At 49.2% G+C, this 16,876-nt stretch overlaps 1 long non-coding RNA gene across 1 annotated transcript in view; it reads left to right on the top strand.

The window, feature by feature from the left end:
* Positions 1 to 11,197, top strand: part of LOC149120442 (uncharacterized) — a 30,051-nt gene extending 18,854 nt beyond the window's left edge. Inside the window, exons 2-3 of the long non-coding RNA XR_016226075.1 lie at positions 7,892 to 8,001; positions 10,974 to 11,197. This is a non-coding gene — a long non-coding RNA (uncharacterized LOC149120442). The remainder of the gene's footprint in view (positions 1 to 7,891; positions 8,002 to 10,973) is intronic.
* The last annotated feature ends 5,679 nt before the right edge of the window (positions 11,198 to 16,876 follow it).

Below are 16,876 nucleotides of genomic sequence, written 5' to 3'. Positions count from 1 at the left end.
GAACTAGGAGGACCTGAATGCATTTCACCAAGTTGAAAAAACAGCTCTGCCTCCAGGGGCCTTCCAATAGAATTGGTTTCATTGTGAGTGCCATACAAGGTGGTAGAATAGAGGTAATAATATCCATGAGATGAACTGACTGAGAGCAGCACTACATAATTTTGAATCAACAAGGAGAGAAAATTTTTGCCTTGGTAGACATTGCACATTGAGCCCACAATCTGCAATCATCCTTTCACAGAATATATTCATTGTTACAGCTGCCTGTTACAACTGGCTAGCAGTGATGCCAGGGCAAGTATTCATTACAAAGCCAACTTAGTTTAGTAAGAATCTCAGTGGGTGACCCCACGATCATACACTACTTCTGTTTTTTATAAATAAATAGTGATTTTTGAGCAATTTTACCCATTGCTACATTTATTCCACCAATAACTGCTATCCTTTATCTTTGAGTGGTTAGACATACCCTATGGACAAATGGGTAGTTTGTAAGTCTTCAGAATGGTTCTGAAGGCATATATTGATAGGAGTCAATTGTATTACAGTGGTAGTAATTTGGTGTAGAGAGCTCCAGCTCTAGCGTTGCTCATGAATCTAGACACACAGGTGGAAATACACCTCACCAGGAGTTAGTATTGTCTTCTCAAAATCACCTGGTGATTCTAAACACTCAGCTTTGAACTGATTGATGTTGTATCTTTCCCTTTGAAATAAGCACGCAGCTTCTGCCGAGCCAGCTTCAGGCTATTGAATAACAGGAAAAAAACTGCCAAGTGTTGCCAGTTAAAATTTGCCTTTGGGTTTAGAAAGACTTACCTCTACAACCGGTCTGTGGCAGCCCTAAGCTGTGTAATGATGGGAAAATTACTTATCCTCTCTGAGCTTGTGTGTTTTTTTTTAACCTTCTAACAAGAAGTGGCATATCTTAAAATTGTGATCAATGATTTATTAACAGTAAAGAAAAATAAAGACTCTTACAGGAGGCATCTAGCAGAGTCCCTATCACTCAAGAAATGGTACTATTTTTCAGTTACTATCTTGTCTGCTTTTGGTGGTTTGAAGGAAACAGGGCCAGTTATAATTTGCAGAATTGTTTCTGTTTATTCTTTGTCCAAAGTGCATGTCAAGGACCAAATTATTTGAGTCATTACCACTGCTTCCTAGGTTCTGCATTGGCAGGAAACTAGAATCTAGGGCAAAGATGGAAGTTGAGACCAAGTACTCAGGTATGGTACATGGGCAACCCAACCAACAATTTAACCTCTAGGCCAAATGTCTACCTCTGATTCCTAAATCTGTAGTTACCCTGTATCTTTTATTTTGGCTCCTTTTTCTTCTCTTCCTCCTCCTCTACCTTCTTTCTGTGGAGATAGGCACACTACTTCTGCATTTGCAAAATTACTTTCTTTTCTTATATCTAATGTAACATTATTTCAAAATGTGATGACTTAATAATATATTATTTTCTTACAGATTTATCTTTATTTATTTGGACTAGAGAGGTAGAGACAGAGAGAGAGAGGCCTTCTATCCATTGCTTAACTCCCCAAATGGCTGCAACAGCCAGAGCTGTGCTGATGCAAAATCAGGAGCTAGGAGCCTCTTCTGGGTCTCCCATGTGGGTGCAAGGGGCTCAAAGACTTGGGCCATCTTCTGCTTTCCCAGACCATAGCAGAGAGCTGGATTGGAAGTGGAGCTAGAACTGGCGCCCATATGGGATGCTGGCACTTCAGGGTAGGGCCTTAACCTGCTGTGCCACAGCACCGTCCTGAATAATATTCTTTTAAAAGGGTTATTTATTTATTTGCAAGGCAAAGCTACAGAGAGAGGGAAAGATAGACATTTTCTTTATTTTTTTAAGAAATGTTTGCATCCCTCATCAGGGCCACTTTTCTTTCTTTTGGATTTATTTGACAGTTACAGAGAATCAGAGAGGGAGAGGGGAGGGGTGTAGAAAGGTCTTCTGGCTGCTGGTTCACTCCTCAAATGGCCTCAATGGTCAGAGCTGGGCATATCTGAAGCCAGGAGCCAAGATGTTCTTCTGGTTCTTACACACGGGTGCAGGGGTAGAAGTACCTGGGCCATTTTTTTACTGCTTTCCCAGGCCACAGCAGAAAGCCGGATTGGAAGTGGGGTAGCCAGGGTACAAACTGGCACCTTGGGCACTTGCACTGCAGGTGGTGGCTTTACCCACTACCCCACAGCACTGGACCCCAGAGAGACATTTTATACCCTCTGGTTTATACCCCAAATGGTCACAAGAGCTCGAGCTGGGCCACTCTGAAGCCAGGAGCCTGTAACTTCATCCTGATCTTTACCATAGGTAGCAAGGTCCCAAGGACTTGGCTCATCTGCTGCTCTCCCAGGCACATTAGCAGGGAGCAGCTGGGACTTGAACTGATGCTTGTATGGGATGCCAGCCCTGCAGGTGGTAGCTTTACCTGAAATGCCATAATGTTGTCTCCAGGAATAGTTTGTTTTGCACTCTCATGTCTTAGTGGATTTAGTGAGCTTTCTGGACTCCGTTGATCAGTTCCTGTCTGTGACCCTTCAGGGGGTTATGATGATGTCAGTTGAGACTACTGGTGTTTGGGCTCACTCAGAAGACTGGTAGTTGACACTGTCTGTTAATGGGACACTAAGATTATAATGTGTTCTGCTTTCTTGTATTTGTTTAATTTTTCTTTTTGCAGATCTTGGGATCACTTATTTTTTAATTTTATTTAAGCTATACAAGTTTCATGTATTTCATATATACAGATTTAGGAACACAGTGATACTTGCTACCCTATCCTCCCTCCCACCCATGCTCTAACCCTTCTTCCTATTCCATTCCCACTCTTAATTTTTTAGCTTTTATTTAATTAATACAAATTTCATAGGTACAGCTTTAGGAATATAGTGGTTCTTCCCCCCCATAGCCACCCTCCCACCCCAACTCCTGTCCCACATCATACTCCTCCCATCCCATTCTTCATTAGGATTCATTTTTAATTATTTTTAGATAGAATACCAAGTCTATACTAAGTAAAGATTTCAACAGTTTGCACCCATACAGACACGAAGCACCCACACAGACACAAAACGTATAAAGTACTGTTTGAAGATAATTTGCAGCAGTGGGGTGGCTGAATCATAGGGTAGGTCTATAGAGGTATCTCCATACTGTCTTCCACAGTGGCTGCCCCTGTTTACATTCCCACCAACAGTGGACCAGAGTACCTTTTTCATCGCATGCTCGCCAGCCTCTGTTATTTGTTGATTTCTGTGTGAGTGCCATTCTGTGTGGAGTGACATGAAACCTCATTGTGGTTTTGATTTTCATTTCCCTAATGATTAGTGATCCCAAGTATTTTTTCAAGTGTTTGTTGGCCATTTTATTATTATTATTTAAAAGGCAGAGTGACAGAGAAAGAGGGGGAGACAAAGAGACATAGTGGGAAAAGAGATCTTTCTCTGGTTCACTAACAGAATGGCTGTAATCCCTGATGGAGTCAGGAGCCTGGAACTCCATCCAAGTTTATAATGTGAGTGGTAGCACTTAAGTATTTGGACCATGTTCAGCTCATTTCCCAGGTGCACCTTACTGGTCAAGAATATATTATGGGGCCAACTAGAGTTCAGAAGATATTGGGGGCAGGCGCTGTGATGTACAGGTATAGCTGCCACCTGGAGTACCAGCATCCCATATGGGCACAGGTTTGAGTCCTGGCTGCTCCACTTCTGATCCAGCCCTCTGCTATGGCCTGGGAAGGCAGCAGAAGATGGCCAAAGTGCTTGAGCCTCTGCCCTAGCGTGGGAGACCTGGAGGAAGCTCCTTGTTCTTGGCTTTGGATCAGCGCAGCTCCTACCATTGCAGCCATCTGGGGAGTGAACCAGTGGATAGGGGACCCCCCCCCTCACTCTTTCTCTGCCTTTCAAAAAAATAAAGACTTTTACAAATGATATTACAGAATGCTGGGTGAATGTGCAGAGGGTGTAACATCTTTTATATTGGGTGCAACGTTGTTTTCCAGTTTTGGAATTGTTGCCAAGAAGAAGTAGAATATGCCAAATACATGATTTCCTGGTGTGTATTACCCCTAGGGTAGACATATGCTGTCAATGTAGCCAAACACAGACAGCTGCCCTCAGCTGGAAAGAAGCTGCTAAGTTGTCATTTCTGGCAGTGACTTCAGCAGTTGTAAGGTCACTGAGCTTTCACAGGCAGCAGTGCCTGCACTGGTACGATAGTGACACCAAAAGCCTGCATCAGTGACAGTGGGAGCCTTCGGTAAGCAAATCAGAAAGATCAAGATCTGGGGACAAGTTGTAGTTTAGAATCTCAGCCACACAGAGGACTCTATTTGTGTCTTGCTCCTGGTTGTGCTTCACTATCTTCTTCAGGGGTTCTTTTGTATGCTGCCTATGATCCTTCAGTGCACTTTTCAAAAATTTCTTGAATCAAGGTTTAATTCTCATTTTTTATGTCTTAGAATTCTAATTCACACAAAATAAATTATTTTAATGTTGTTTTTATGAGGCAATAAATCTTGGTCTAATGCTAAACTATATACCATGATCATATCAGGAAATCTGTAGTCAGAAACAAATAATTGCATCATTCTAACATTTTGGATATTGGTATTATTATATTATTCTCAAACATATGATATTTCAGCTTTACTGCTGCTTTTTGTTGAGGCTTTTGAAAATAAATACCACATTCCATAAATGTTTATTGTAGTATATGCATGGCTTAGCCCTTAGAGTGCTTATATTCCACTACAGAAATAAATTTGAAAAACAGAGATAAGATATGCAATATATGTATATAACTTAATTTCAACCTTTTCTCATTTTGCCTTCAAAATCTTTTTTGGTTAAAATATTTTGAAAGAAGTCAGAAAATATTCTAGGGAGTGCAACTGCTGAGTAAGGCTTTCAAAAGGCTGAGTCATCTCACCTGAGCTGCCAGGAGTCAGAAAGCAGAATATTCATGATAGTCGTGATTCCAGGAGCAAGAAGTGAAGGCAACTCCTCATAAACGGCATTACCAAAAGCAGTGGGTTAAAATAAGTGAAGTAAAGGAATCGCTCCAGAAAAAACTAACCCATCAAATTTTCTCAGACTATCAAAGGTGTTAAAATAAGTATCACATAGCAGAGTACTGGTAGCAATGCCACATTGCAATGTTAACTCTTGTACAGATATTTAAAGGAAGATTACCAAAAACATGAAAAAAAAAATCTGAAAGCACAGCTAAATGAAAAACCAGAAGGGGAAAAGCTGTTATCATATGATCCCCTAAAACAGACATCAGACCGGCAGTGAATCTTCATCGTGTTTGATATAATTGTAGAGCAGTGAATTTTTCTCTCCTTATACTCTACTCTCTACATTGCTCATGTCTCAGTTAATTGGCTCGATTCTCTGTACAGAATACTTTATATCAGAGGAATGTGTGTGTGTGTGTGTGTGTGTGTACAAGTGCACTCTGAAGAGCAAAGGAGACCATAAATAGTTGAGAACAAAGTACTATCTAAATCAAAATGCAAATGTCACTCCTGTCTCTCCCTTTGTATTTTCAGCAGCAGAGTTGTTTGCCAAAGAGTGACTATCAAGGCCTTCACTAATGTTCTAAGGAGGGCACAATGTTCCACTCCCAAAACAATGTAACCCAGTGGTTTTCAGCAAGGAAACTGCTAAATTTCCCAAAGGAATTCCTTACTGTTAGTAAGACTTCTGAAAATTAACTAGTGAGAATAAATGCCACGAAATCTAACATTAGTATTCTGAACTGAATTTGCTTATGCCAGACCTCTAAACAATAAATTGTGTTCTGCTGTGTTGCTATGCCCGTTCATGAGGCATAGCCATTTTAAAGTAAAGCATCTTGGAGATTCCAAAAGAGCAGAATGGGGAAGGGGTGTACTGCTTTAGGCTAGGGGAAAACAGCAAAAAAAAAAAAAAGTGGATGAAGTATATTCTTAGGGGAGACTTGGAGAGCAAACTACAGGAAGTGCTGAGGAAGGAAGAAGGACACCGTGGATCATGGTGGAAGGCCCACGTGGACGCAAAGCAGCAAGCACAGACACAGCACATGACCCCAGGAGCTGCATCAGCTTTGGAGAGTGAGTGAGATCAGAGTGCAGAAACCTGTGACACTGGTGATCTAGCTGGAGGGAGAGCCTGGTCGACTGCGCTGTCTGTGAATGCGGCCTAGAGTCCTGAGTGCAACAGGGCACCCACTTACCCAGTGGGACAAAGGGGCACATTTCCCTCTCCCCGTTTCCCCACCAACAGGTGGCTGAGAGAGGGCAGGTGGAATTTTGGGTGTAAGTAGCAGCTGAGCAGGTCTCGGGCATGTGCCCAGCAGCTGGCAGTTCAGCTGGAGGATGGTGGGGAGAAGGTGCCATTGTGAAACAAGGAGGGGCTGTGGCGAGTGACTCTTGGTGCACATGTGGGATCCAGGGATATTGCCAGAGAGCAAAGTCCCTGTTCCCCACTGACCTTGAGTCTGGCTGGGAGGATTGATGGGGGCTGTGCACCCAGGTAGGGCTGTGAGGTACTCCCAGGCACTCAACATGTCAGAGGCTCAGGGGCTCAAAACCCAAGGTGGAGCAGCCACAGAGAGCTGGTTCTGGGAAAATGGCTCTCTCTCCATGGATGGGTGGAGCAGATCTTCTGCACGCCATGGCTCAGAGAGGTTCCCCCAGGTATCCCAGTTGGATTCAGAGGCCCAAAGACATGGGCCATCTTCTCTGCTTTCCCACGTGGGAGATGTGAATGAAGCTCCTGGTTGCTGAGTTCAGTCTAGCCCAACCATGGCATCCAGGATTCTCCTGGTAAACTTCTCTTTGGGGGAGGGTGTGTGGCACAGCGATGACACCACCTGTTGGGATGCTCCCATCCCATAACAGAGGGCCTGAGTTCAAGTCCCAGCTCTACTTGCAGTTCCAGTTTCCTGTAATACCCACCCTGGGAGACAACAGGTAGTGGCTCAAGTTGTTGGGTCCTTGCCACTCACATGGACCCAGGTTGAATGCCTGGGTCCTGGCTTCTGCCTGGCCCATCCATGGATGTTGTGTATACTTGGAGGGCTAAACAAGGACGGACGTCTGTCTTTTTCTCTTTTGTGTGTCCCTGCCTTTCCAATCAATAAAAAAATTTGGGGCCAGTGTTGTAGCATAGTAGGTTCAGTCACCTTCTGTAATGCTAGCATCCCATATGGGCACTGGTTTGTATCCAGGCTGTTCCACTTCTGATCAGGATTCTCCCGAATATCCTGGGGAAAGCAGTGGCAGATGGAACAAGTGCTTGGGGCCCTGCCACCCTCACGGGAGACCGGGAAGTCTTGACTCCTGACTCCTGACTCCTGGCTTTGGCCTGGTCCCACAGTGGTTGATGCAACCACCTGGGGAGTAAACCAGTTGGATGGAAGATCTCTCTATGTCACAGTCTCTGTATCTTGGGCTTTCAAATAAATACCTAAGCATAAAAAAATAAAAAATTGTTTGGCACACTGGTCTTCCCCTGTCCCAAAGGGCGTCCAACCTCAGGCCAGCAGGACTGCCGCTTTCCTGCATTCTGTCCTGTGAAGTTTGCTCTTTTTACTGGCGAGGACTTGAGCACGGGTTCATTGCTGTCCCCTCAGCACCATGTCCAACAAACCAAACTGCTGGTTTTGACAGACACCTTTACCCACCCTGGTAGCACCACAAGCTCAGGGTGGGGAGGAAAGGGACACAGCTCCAGGCCAGCACACCACCTTCTCCCACTCTTCTTTCCTGGGCAGTCAGCAATTCTCCATCAATCAGTGCTGTCTGTTTTGTGGTTGGTTGGTTTGGGGTTTTTTTGGTGGATTCCCAGAGACCTAAAAAGTTGTTGGTTTTGTCGTGTTTCATAGCTGTCGGACACATTGCTGGGGAAAGCCAGACATGAGCCTCCTTCAGCACCGGACACAGCCTAGGATCCTGCTGGGCTCAGGACCTCCCCTCCCATCTCTAGTCCCACGAGGTGAGTCGGCCCTCTTCAGTGAAGCTCTCCACTCAAAACCAGGCCTCCCTCAGCTGGCAAGGGGAGGTGCCAAAGATTTTATGTATGCCTGTGGGGGTCCCAACACTGTCTCAGGCAGTAGTACCCAGTGTGGTGTGCATGTGAACTAGCAGATGGAACACCACCTTCCATCCCTAGGGTGTGCAAACTCTTACACTCAATGACACTTCACAAGGGAGCCAACCTTTTTGGAGCTTCTGCTCAGCTAAGCTCCCACGTTGGAGCACTATTTCAAGTCTCAGCTGCTCCACTTCCCATCCAGTCTTCTGCTTGTGTGCCTAGGAATACAGCAGATCCAGGCCCAAGTACTTTGGCCCTACCACCCATTTAGGAGAGTAGTAGGAGTTCCCTGCTCCAGGCTCCATCCTGGCCCCTACCTGACTGTTGGGGTCCTGTGGGAAGTGAACCAGAGGAAGGAAGACCTCTCTGTCACCACCTCTTTTGCTCATTTCTGTTTCCAATGCATAAATCTTTGTGGAAAAATTACACACCACATGGTAGTTTTCAGATCAATGTGGAACCTTTATTTATAAACACAGGCAATGAGTTGGATCTGGTTCCAGGGATTCAAACCCTTGCCATTTCACAAGGGAGGGAAGGCCAGGTTGGGTTGAGAAATACCCAACACTCTCCCCACGTACCCATGGTGCAGCATGAATGCTACAGAGAGCCCCCCATTGCCCCCCCAGTCTCCTCTTCCACTGCTCTCCCCATTGTCCTGGATCCAGTGCCCCATTCCATGCCTGCCACCACCATCACCCCGTGTTCCCCTTCTCCCTCCCAATTCCACAAGAAGCCCATGCTCAGCCTCCCTCGGCCCACCCTCGGCCCACCCTCGCCCTCCCTCGGCCCACCCTCGGCCCACCCTCGCCCTCCCTCGGCCCACCCTCGGCCCACCCTCGCCCACCCTCGCCCTCCCTCGCCCTCCCTCGGCCCACCCTCGGCCCTCCCTCACCCTCCCTCGGCCCACCCTCGCCCTCCCTCGCCCTCCCTCGGCCCACCCTCGGCCCACCCTCGCCCTCCCTCGGCCCACCCTCGGCCCACCCTCGCCCACCCTCGCCCTCCCTCGCCCTCCCTCGGCCCACCCTCGGCCCACCCTCGGCCCTCCCTCGCCCTCCCTCGGCCCACCCTCGCCCTCCCTCGCCCTCCCTCGGCCCACCCTCGGCCCACCCTCGCCCTCCCTCGGCCCTCCCTCGGCCCTCCCTCGGCCCACCCTCGCCCTCCCTCGGCCCACCCTCGGCCCACCCTCGCCCTCCCTCGGCCCACCCTCGCCCACCCTCGGCCCTCCCTGGCCCACCCTCGCCCTCCCTCGGCCCACCCTCGCCCACCCTCGCCCTCCCTCGGCCCACCCTCACCCACCCTCGGCCCTCCCTCGCCCTCCCTCGGCCCACCCTGGCCCACCCCTGAACCACTCTGTTTGTCCCCATCCTCCATTACCCTTCCCGTGCCCATACCCCCATCCTGCCTTCTCCCTTCCCTCACCCATGTCCACCACTCCCTTGCTCCCCAGGCCCTCTCCCCACAGACCTGCTCTCCCTGCTCTGTCCCTGCCCTCGGCGCCTGTCCCTGTGCCACTGTGCTGGCAGCAAGGCCTAATAACTGCCACGGAGGATGACATCACAGAAGTCTGGCCTGTGCCAACATTCTGTGCAGGTGAGGTCATTGCCCTCAGTGGGACTGTGAGCCACGTGTGGAGCACACTCGCTCTTGTGCACTGGCCACTCTCTCCACATCGGTCCACTTCCCAGCCCATCACGGGGTGGCAGGTGTAGACGGGCTCTTACAGGGCTCATGACCAATGGAACCTAGTTTTAAACTAACCCCAGAGCAGGGATGAGTAAGTGTACAACATTCCTTCAAATCAGTCACAACAGAGCTGCCCCTTCTCTGCTCGCAGGTCTTCCTCAGGCTGCGTAAGAGGTCAGTGCTGTGGGCTTTACCCTCAATTGACAGTCACCAGAAAACGATGACAAATTGAACATACCACAGTGGGACAAGGACACTGGCAGATGAACCTTGCCCAAATCTTTTATGTTATCTAAGATCTTAGCTAAGGACAGTATGATGTTTCAGTTGCCAAGGTATTCTAAACTCTACTTCCCTATTTTTATACACATGAGTAGACCCATGATGCAGTGTGTGTAAACTGCTTGGGCAATCTTTGGGCCCAGCAGTGAGAGCACCAGGATGAGACCTGGGGTTTCCATCCAGGCTCCACTCTGGTTTCCAGCTTCATCCTGGGGCTCCAGCAACTTCAGACACCTAGGAGGAGCATGCGCTCTCGCTCCCTCCTTCTTAAATAAATAAAGAAAAAATTCTTAGAAAATGAAATCTTCAAATTATAGAGTCTAGGCAGATTGAACATCAATGCTGGCCTCGGCTCCACACTGGCCCAGTGCCAAGGGAAGGGCCTAGAACAATTGGAGCAGTGGGCAGTGGAGCAAACTGCCCATGGACAGGCACCTGCCCAAGAGTCACCGTGCCCGGCCACTAGAGTACCTCCAGCTGCCAGGCCACACACCCCCACCCTCTTGGAACCATTTCTCCCTCCCCACCCCAAGGGGTCCCACCAAGGTCTCTGCCCCTCAGTGACTTTGGGTGAGGGGCTCATATACACGGACCCAGTGCCAAGAGGGACAGCAGGTTCTGCCACCCACACCCACCCGTTGAAACCTCCAGAGTCAGCAACTGGGACTGTGTTGTGGTGTGGGAAGTTGCCTTCCAGGATCTGGGCTGCTGGGGTCCCTGGTGCATCTGTCAACGAGGCCAGGCCCTCCTGGGGAGCTTCCACAACCACAGTGGGGGAAGGGGCACAGTTAGAGGGAGACAGAAGCCACAGAAGCTGACACTGTGCCCCAACCCCTGTAGCCTCTGTATCTCTGCCCCACCTGCCCTGACCTGGCTGGCCCCTGCAAAACCTGGTTTCTCCCCAGGAATGTTTGTTCCCGTTCTCTGCTGGGGGAGTTTTTTCATGGCGGGGCCTCATCCTCGACGAAGCTGTGGGACTCAGAGCCAGGCTCTGTGTGGCCCGACGATCCTGCTGACCCTGGCCTCCTGCAGACCATGGGCCGCCATACCCCTGGCCGCATTTCCAGCTTTTCAAGTGGGAAGAAACCACCCCGTGTCCCAGGACTTGCACTTCTGTGGGCCATCCTCAGCAAGGTCAGTGAAGTGTCTACAGCCGCCTGGACCATTTCTATGAAGAACGCTGGTCGAAGCCTTGGCTGAGGGGGTCCAGGGGTGTGGAGTTGGGGGTGAGAACCCTGCAGGGAGAGAGGTGGTCACTGGTGTCCAGGAGCCAGCTAAGGTAGCCATGGGCCTCCCTAACCTGTCCTCGCCCACAGTGTTTCACAGTTGGTTTGGCATTTGTGGCCTCAGATCACTGGCTCCTTCGCTGATAGGTATGTACCCTGCAAGCATGTGGGCCCCACCCTTAGGAACCTGCTGGGCGCTAGAGGCTGGGAGCTGCCAGAGGACAGGCGGTGGCCTCAGGAGCTGGTGGACACTGGGGGCAGCTGCTGAGCGTGGGTGCCCTGAAGTACGCTTAAAGGAAGAGGAGCCCAGGTCCCTCCTATTCCCTATGGAGTTTTGAATGCGGCTTCTGGAACACTGTCCCCTCTGGAGCTCCTGAGTTTGTTTTACATGCAGCCAGTTGTAGCCTGGCTCTGAGCTCTGCAGTCACACATATGCAGCGCACACACACTCAGTCCAGAAGTGAACTCTGAATGGGCTGTGCCCGGATGCATACTTCAGCCCACAGGCCCTTCCTGCACATGCTTCAACTGGCATGGGCTGGGGGGTGTGTGGGACAGACCCCCTCAGTGAGTCTGAGCAGCAGGCGGGTCGCTGGCCCTAGTGGAGGGATGCTGAGGAGGGGGCAGTGGGCTCGGGGGTCCATGGTCTCCACTCAGAAATGCACCCTGAGAAGGGACCCAGCAAAGCGCAAAGGACACCAGCACCTGTCGTGGACACATGTGACTGCAGATGTCCAAAAGGGCCCAGGTTAAGGGGCTGCCTCCCCCCGCCAATCTCCTTGTGATGCTCACCTTGGAGAGGATGCAGGGCCATGCTGGTACCGGCACTGGAGAACCCAGGACCCTAAGTCTCCACCCACACCCCATGGCTGCTTTCATCCTGGTGAGTGTCGGAGACCCTGAAGGGCCGGGCCATGGTCCCAGGCAGAGGCCTGTCCTCAGTGCGCTGGCCCTGGCCTCTTGTTCCCTCTCTCTGGATGTGTTTGTGTCTTGCACTGGAGGAGAAGCAGCCATGTAGGTCCTGAGCAAGAGTCAGAGCTGGCCTGGTCAGGGAGTCTTCCTCCTGGCCCAGACCCACCTGGGACCAGGAACGTTCTCAGTGCCAAGGGGTTCCACACATTCCTACAAAAACCAATGTGAAACCCAGTCCTCGCAGCTGCCCCTTAGGGCCCCAGGACTCCATGTCCTGAAGGCGGGGAGGGGCAGAGCACATTGCTGCCCCTGGACTCTGCTCAGAGCCCCAGCGTCAGAGTTATGCCCACCCTGGTGGCTCCTGGGTGCGGTTACTGCTTCTGTTTTCCCTGTGGACCACAGCAGGCAGGCCACCCCCTTCCTGGAGTAAGATCACCTGTGTGGACCGTGACGGTGATGTTAGTGTGTGTGTGTATGTGTGTGTTCTGTGTGCATGTAGGTTCACATGTGTATGTGTACTGTGCAAGTTGTGTGGTGTGCACATAGTTAATGGCTTCATCCTGGCCCAGCTCTTGTTGCTGTAGCCATTTGGGGAATGAACCAGCAGGTGGAAGATCTCTCTCTCTCTGCAAATCTGCATCTTAAATTAAAAAAATCTTAAAACCCTAAAACCCCACTATTTTCAGCACTGGGGACGCCTTCAGAGCTCTAGGAGCTCAGGCACTTGATGTTTGGTGGAATCAGGGACAGCGAGGTGGCACAGCTGGGCCTACAGCCAACACTGGCATGGCCTTTGGGTGCCAGCTTGAGTCCCAGCTGTTCCCAGCTCCTGTCTTGGGTGCTTGTGAGCCGGGAGAGAGGCTGTGGAGTGGTGCAGGTACTTGGGATTCCTGGCTGCCCCAGGTCTGTCCACGTCTGGACCTCCCCCTTGCCCCTCGTCAGCACCAGTAATGCTGTGTCCTTGGTCCCTGGCATCTCTAGGGCCTCTCAGGTGATTCTGGGTCCTTAACATGGGGTCTGAAGCTGCTCTTACCGTTGGCTTCCACATGGCTGCTGTCTGTTGCTTTTGTGGCCACCATGGCTCAGCCATGGCCACATTCCCTGAAGAGTGGTTTAGGGGTGGGGCTTTTGCATCCTCTGACCCCTGCCTTCCCAGGTGTGTTCACGGGGCAGCCAGGACTAGAACAAGTGCCTATGATGATGCCACTCCACCCACCACAGCCAGCACTGATCCCTCACCTCACCTTCCCAACCTGAGTTCAGCTCAGTGGACAGGAGAGGGCAACAGTGTGGGCCTCTCTGGTCACATGGCCACTGACAGGAGGAGGTGTCGAGCCAGGCCTGCTTTGTGTCTGGCTCTAGTTTTCAGGGTGGCAGCTCCCACTGGTGGGTACCTGACCAGCCACCTCCTAGTGGTCTCCAGGGATTGCCTGTTGGGGGATGTAGGAAGGGAGTTCTGGCCCCCATGGTGGCATCTGCCACTCACCCTGTCACTTGCAGCTCTGTGGGAGATGGGTGAGGGTGCCCCTCTTCTGAGCAGGACCCAGAAGGGAGCTGTAGAGATAGAGGTGCAGGCTGAGTGGTGGAGTTAGGCATGGCTGGCAGGTTTATAAATGAAGACCTGGGGTCCTCATGGACCTAAATTGAGACCAGGACCTCCCCCAGGCCCTGCCTTCCAGTGGGAGTCTGCAGCCCAGCCTGCACACACCATGCTACCCTCCCCTGTCCCCCACCTTTCTTCCCTCCCCTCTCCACCTGCCCCTTCCACAGGTGCTTCAGGTGCCTCAGGCGCACCGGCCCCAAAGGCCATTCTCTCAGGTTCCTCCTGCCCCCAGGGCGTCGTCTTCCTACAGTTTTCCATAGCAGCTGCACTAATTTACATATTTAACAGCAGTGTGTAGGTGTTCCCCTTTTCCCACTTCCACCTTATCATTGTGACTCTGTCCTTTGGAGCTTAACCATTTTGAAAGGGTTAGCTCATATCATTGTGGTTTGGATGGCATTTCCATGATGGCTTGTGATATTGAGCATTTTTTTTCATAGAATTGTTGGCCATTTGTATTTTTTTTTTAAATTTTTTTTGACAGAGTGGACAGTGAGAGAGAGAGAGAGGGAGAAAGGTTTTCCTTTGCCGTTGGTTCACCCTCAATGGCTGCTGTGGCCGGTGCACTGTGGTTGGCACACCGAGCTGATCCGATGCCAGGAGCCAAGTGCTTCTCCTGGTCTCCCATGCGGGTGCAGGGCCCAAGGACCTGGGCCATCCTCCACTGCACTCCCGGGCCAAAGCAGAGAGCTGGACTGGAAGAGGAGCAACTGCCACAGAATCTGGCACCCTGACCAGGACTAGAACCTGGTGTCTGGTGCCGCAGGTGGAGGATTAGCCTAGTGAGCCGCGGCACCAGCGGCCATTTGTATTTCTCTGGAGAACTCTGTTCAGCTCCTTTGGCCATTTCATATCTGGATTCATTGTTTTATTTTATTTTTTTTTAAGTTGCGGATGTATTCTGGACATTAATCCTTTTTCAGATAGGTAGGTAGCTCACATATATTTTTGCTCATTCTGTTGGAGGACTCTTTATTGATGATTTCCTGCTGTCCATAAGCTGTTGACTTTCATATAATCCCATTTGATTAGTTTTGATTTTGTTGCTTTGCCCTGAAGGTCTTTTCTAAGAGTCAATCTGTACTTAAGTGTCTTGTAGTACTTACTCTACATTTGTTTCCAAAAGCTTCATAGTCCCTGGTCTTACATTTAAGTCCTTGATCCATTTTGAGTTGATTTTCTTCTTTTCTGTGAGTAATGGATCTAATTTCAATCTCGTACATAAATGCAGTTTTGCCAACACCAGTTTTTGAGGAGATTTTCCTTAGAGCAGTCAATGGTCTGAGACCTTTTATCAAAAATCAGATGTCTCTACATATTGGTATTGATTTTGGGACTTGCATTGTTTTTTTCCATTAGTCAATCTGTCACATTTTATGCCACTGCTGTGATGTTTTAATTAGTGTTGATTTGTAGTATGCTTTGAATCAGGTGTTGTGAGGCATCAGGTACTTTTGTTTTGTTTTGTTTTTTGGTAAGGAACCCCCGAGCTGTTCTGGATCTTCTGTGATTTGTATGAATTTTAGGCTTTTTTTTTGTTTGTTTTTTCCACAAAGAATGCTACTGATATTTTGATAACAATTTAATTGAATTTTTAGATTGCGTTAGGTAAGGTCGACATTTTTTTTGACAGGCAGAGTGGACAGTGAGAGAGAGAGAGACAGAGAGAGAAAGGTCTTCCTTTTACCGTTGGTTCAACCCCCAATGGCCGCTGCGGCCGGCATGCTGTGACCGGTGCACCATGCTGATCCAAAGCCAGGAGCCAGGTGCTTTTTCTGGTCTCCATGCGGGTGCAGGGCCCAAGGACTTGGGCCATCCTCCACTGCACTTCCCGGGCCACAGCAGAGAGCTGGACAGGAAGAGGAGCTACCGCCACAGAATCTGGCACTCCGACTGGGACTAGAACCCGGTGTGCCAGCTCTGCAGGCGGAGGATTAGCCTATTGAGCTGTGGCGCCGGCCAAGGTAGACATTTTAATGATACTCATTCTTCGAATCCATCAAAAGAAATATCATTTCATTATTTCTGTTCTTGGTGATTTCTTTTATCAAGATATGGTAATTTTGATTATAGAGCTTTAATACATCTTTAATGTATTAAACACTGCTGTTTCTACAGTATGTTTATTTGTAACCTGTAACTTCACTTAATTGTTTCACCAGTCCTAGCAGTGTTTTGGGTTTATTGTGTTAGTATTTCTGTTACAATATCATGTCACCAACAAGCCCTTAGAATTTGATGTTCAATTTTCACACCTATTTACTGATTCTTTCTTTCTTCTTCCTCATTGTTTTTGTGAAAATTTACAGTACTACATTCAGAAAGAGTGGTAAAAAGGGACATCCTTGTGTTGTTACATGTTTGACAAAAATGCTTTCAAATTTTCCCCATCCAGCATGACATTGGCTGTTGGCATGTCATACATAGCCGTTATGATTTCGATATGTATTCCCTCTGTATCTATTTTGTGTAGTTTTTTAATCCTTTTTTATTCTATTGATATCTCTGTATCTAATTAGATGATAATGTGGTTTTTCAAAAGATTTATTTCATCTGTTTGCAAGAATGATATAGATTGATAGAGGTAGAGCAAGAGCAAAAGAAAGGGAGGGAGGAAAAGAGGGAGAGGGGTCTTCTATTTGCTAGTTTATTCCCTAAATGACCTCGATGGCCAGATTGAGCCAGTATGAAGTCAGGATCCAGAACCTTCTTCCAAGTCTCCCATGTGGCTGAAAGGGCCCAACTAATTGGGACATCCTCTGCCACTTTCCCAGGCACATTAGAAGGGAGCTAGATTGGAAGAGGAGCAGCCTGGACGCGAAATGGCATACATATGAATGGAGGCATTGTGTGTTGTGGCCTTAACCCACTGCAATACAGTGCTGGCCCTGACAATCTGTTTTTTTTTTCTTTTTTTTTTTTTACAGGCAGAGTGGACAGTGAGAGAGAGAGAGAGAGAGAAAGGTCTTCCTTTTGCTGTTGGTTCACCCTCCAATGACCGCCACGGCCGGCGTGCTGTGGCCGGCGCACCCACTGATCCGATGGCAGGAGCCAAGTGCTTCTCCTG

The sequence above is a fragment of the Oryctolagus cuniculus genome, chromosome 19 (assembly GCF_051225735.1).
Source record: "Oryctolagus cuniculus isolate XC-2025 breed Fujian yellow rabbit chromosome 19, ASM5122573v1, whole genome shotgun sequence".
NCBI classification, from domain to species: domain Eukaryota; kingdom Metazoa; phylum Chordata; class Mammalia; order Lagomorpha; family Leporidae; genus Oryctolagus; species Oryctolagus cuniculus.
The sequence above is the reverse complement of the archived record's forward strand: the minus strand, read 5'-3'. Positions and strand labels throughout refer to the sequence as shown.